A 4,332-nucleotide genomic window follows, 5' to 3' on the forward strand; every position below is an offset into this window, starting at 1 on the left:
CTGTTTCTAATCAATTTATTTAATATATTCCAAGTACCTTTCATGTTATTTTTATTATCCTCTAATACTTTAGAGTAATATTGTTTCTTACACATCCTCAATAATGCAATTAATTTATTCTTATATAAATAATATTTTTCTTCCGCCTTCTTGGATCTGTCCTTAATGAATTCTTTATATAACGCATTCTTCTTTTTACATGCATTCTGTAATCCCTTACTCATCCACGGTTTCCCACTGTAATTCCTCTTATTTTTATACCGCTTACGAGGACAGTTCCTGTCATATACTTTCATGAATATATTTAAAAATTGCTCATATGCTTTGTATAAGTCATCCTCTTTGAAAACTGCATCCCAGTTTTGCCCCATAAAGTCCTCTTTTAGCCTCCTTACAGCATGTTCGTTCATCACCCTCCTATAAAAAAGATTTGTTTTTGGCCTTTCTTTTCTATACTGGCAGTCATAAACCAAAAATACAGGTAAATGATCACTAATATCATTTATAAGTAATCCACTAGACATTTTGCTATCAATATCATTAGTAAATATATTATCTATTAGTGTTGCATGCTGGGTTGTTAATCTGCTTGGTTTGTTACAGTATAAGGAGGATAGGGTTTAATCATTTGATGATGTATCTATAGGTTGTATTATCTTATCTTGTAGGTCTTTTTATTACTACTGTTGGAAGGTTTATTATTGTTACCTGTGGTTATATACAATATGGTGTGTATCTAAGATATATCGTGGGTTTTTTTTGTTTGTTTGTTTTTTTCCCTTTTACATGGGTATATTTATTTGTATATATGTAATTTGAAAAGCTGTGCCTGGTAGGCTAGTGGTTAAGGTGCAGTGCTCTCGCTGCTGCGGCCCGGGTTCGAAGCAGGGTTGCATCAGGAAGGGCATGCAACGTAAAACACGTGGCAAATGTCACCATGCCAGTCATCAATGTGACGATTCACTGTTGTGACCCCTAAACGGGAAACGCCGAAAGTGACTTTCTTTCATATGTAATTTGAAAGTTTTTGCTAACATTAAGAGTTAAGGAAACAACTATTATGTTTTGTTGTTTTAATTGTAACAGACCAAGGTTGGTTTAAATAAGCTTGACTTCTTCCCACTCCGTTTCGAGCAAATCACTGATCTATGTTGTTAATGTAAAGTGACTATATGTTTTATGGGTCGAATGGTTTTTATTGCCTTGTTATATGTTACTATTGCTCGAAATAAAAAAATAAAATAAAAAAATAAAAAAGGTAGTTTGGTGTGAGTTGTTCGATATTTAACAGTTCTTCTCTGGTAAAAGTAATCCAGGATGAGTTGCAAAAGACCAAGAAAACAAAGAAAAACAGCAAACACAAGAGAGTGCGAGTAACCACAGCCACCATCGCTGTCGGCGCTTTGTTGGTATTACATTATCAGTAAAATGTTCCCAGCCAATGTATTTTTTTTCTGCCAAAATATCAGATCTCCTAGCACACGACTGTCACAAGAAGTGGATGGAAGAGAGTAAAACTGAAAATTGACACCAGAGCAAAGCTCAAGGTGGGGTCAAACACACAAACTGCACGCCAGCGGAATGGTGTTCAGCTGGCATGTGTAATTTGTTAGAAAAAACCCTCAGTTCTTTTGTTGGAAGCAAAGCCAGAAGAGGACTGTAAAATCAACAGGAAATTTAATCAAAGTGTGGGCACAGGTAACACAAAGCAGCGCTGGGATCAGAGAGACAAAGCTCCCACAGGAAATCTGTCTTCTGTACAATGATACATGTATATGTTTTCTGATTACATTCAGGCAGAGACCGCCCTGTACAGAGGTACAACATTTCACACCTTGTAATCCTATTGGCCATTTGGCGTGAGCAAGTCAACCTCTGCCCACACCTGCTTGCTGAAATGTGATCTAAACCAGCTGTGTGTGTGTGTAATTTTCAGGTCGGCAGCTAATCAATGAATACTGAACTATTGGTTGTCTGCGGTGCAGCCCCCTATCTGTATAGGCTATTGCAGGACAAATGGGCTAACGGGCCAGGTGGTCATCTCAGGTTGTAGGCTCCCTGTCTCTGCAAGATACCACATGACAAAGCCGAACTTGGAGTATGCTAAGTGGGCCTATGTGAAGATACAAAACAGGCCAACAGGTCTGTGTTAAAATGTAATATAGGCCATCTGGTTAATTGAAGGTACAGACATCATGTCTCCACAGAAGTTACAGCATATACACAGTAGTTCTAGACAAACATCAATAAAGCTGTAATATATATAAACAAGGAAAATAAAGGTATGATAAGTAACCAAAGCACGACAGTTCTGGACAATCATCAATACTGTGTAATATATGTAAACAAGAAAAAAAAAGGTATGAAAAGTAACTAAAACTTACAAAACAACTGAAGCCTATAATCTTACAAATTCTTAGTGGCTGCATCTGTAGTATATGAAAAAAGAAAAGTCTGCATTAGGAGGTGGGTGTGACAAATGCTGAACTTTCCCACAGAGGAGTGGTGTTTGAGTCTGGAGTTTAATGTAATGTTTTTTAATGAATGAGTGTTTTAACCCAAGCCACTACATTTTCCTAAATCTAACCACAAAGGTTTGGTGCTAAAACCTAACCACATATTTTTAGTTGCAAAACACAGTTTTATTTTAGGAAAATACACTATGTAGTTTAATAATACAAAGTTAATTAAGGTAATTAACATTATCATGAAATAATTATGCAGAGTCAATTTCAAGCTGATATTGCTAATACAGTGCCACTAAAAAGACAATACCCAGAGTAGATCAATACATTTACAGTAATTACACTCTCCAGGTTATGCACCCGACAGGATTAAAAACAAAAGCCCAAGCAATGTCTCCTGGTCCAAGTCCTTCAGAAATCTCCCATTACAAGTTGTAAACTCTGCATTCACCAGGTAATGAGAAAATCCTCCGGTAGTTTTACTCTCGTCCTCTCACTTCCTCTGTATCTCTTGCCTGTCTGCTCTCTGCAGCTTAGTGTCTGGCTACAGGGTATCCTCGTTGTCCCACCCTAGCACTATTCTGATTGATGTTGATTGAACAAACAGCCAAGTGCAAATAAGGAAGGTCAAGACTGACAGTCTGATGTCCTGCAAGGTTAGGTAGTGCAACTGACCACATTTCTGGCATGTACACAACAAACAAACTATGTGTATGTGCATGTGCACAAACAAGGGTTTCTTTTTTGCTACTCCGGCCTTTGATTACCACTCATTGCTTTCACCTGTTGCTCATTGCCTTCATGTCTCAGCCTTTATATTCTCCTCACTTTTCTACCTGCCTCTTTGTGGTTATCTCCTGTATGTTCTTGCTTTCTACTTTTGGTTCTTGGTTTGTTGTGATCTTTGCCACCTTTATTTCATGTCTTATTACATGTTTTCAGTTTCATTGTATTTGCTCCCTGATGGTGCTGTTTAGTTTTTTTTTTCTTTAGGTGTCATGGTAGTCATTACATGTTTTCATTGTATTTGCTCCCTGATGGTGCTGTTTAGTTATTTTTTTCTTTAGGTGTCATGGTAGTGTAGTTTGTCAGGTAGAGCTCTTGAGTTCATTTATTTGTCGCTCTAGGAGCTGAGCAAGCAACAGACAGGACTCAGATGGCAGACACAGGCGATGCTGACACAAGTCTTTATTACAGAGTAAACAGGTGGGAGAAGAAAACAGTTAACTCAGCTGACGTGGTTGGACCAGAGTAGGAGTGGTGGCCGTGGAGACGAAAGGATGATGAGTGACAACACCGGAGCAGGGAAGAGGCAGGTGGGTGTCGTCGAGGTTGAGCGAGTGAAGAAAAAACCCAGGTACTGGATATCTATTGGAGTTGAAGAGAAGCCACGCATAGAGGTGAGATTCTCAACATACTGACAATGAGAGAGCGTTGCCAGCACCTAAAGAAAGGGAGAGGGTAATTAGGTGATGTGCCTCAGCCATGTCGCACCTTGGAAGCCACTGTTCAAGTGGATTCACCCCAGCTGTGTACACCACTGAAGCCGGGACCTATGAGAGAGAAAGAAAAAGGGGGCGGAAAGGGGAGAGGGGGCAGGTGGCAGGTGGCGCCAAGCAGACCTGACAGTACACCCCTCCCCCAATGGGCACCTCACAGCACCCCACCAGGCCTGTCAGGATGTGCCAGGTGAAACTTGCGGACCAGCTGAGGATCCAGGATGAAGGAGCGAGGGATCCAGGAGCGCTCCTCAGGACCATAACCCTCACAGTCGACGAGGTATTGGAACCCTTGGCTTTGGCGGCAGACGTCCAGGACCGAGAAGGCCGGGCCGCCCTCAAACCCTCGAGGGGGGGGGGGGGGAGCA

The sequence above is a fragment of the Monopterus albus genome, unplaced genomic scaffold, assembly GCF_001952655.1.
Source record: "Monopterus albus unplaced genomic scaffold, M_albus_1.0 scaffold214.1, whole genome shotgun sequence".
Taxonomy (NCBI): domain Eukaryota; kingdom Metazoa; phylum Chordata; class Actinopteri; order Synbranchiformes; family Synbranchidae; genus Monopterus; species Monopterus albus.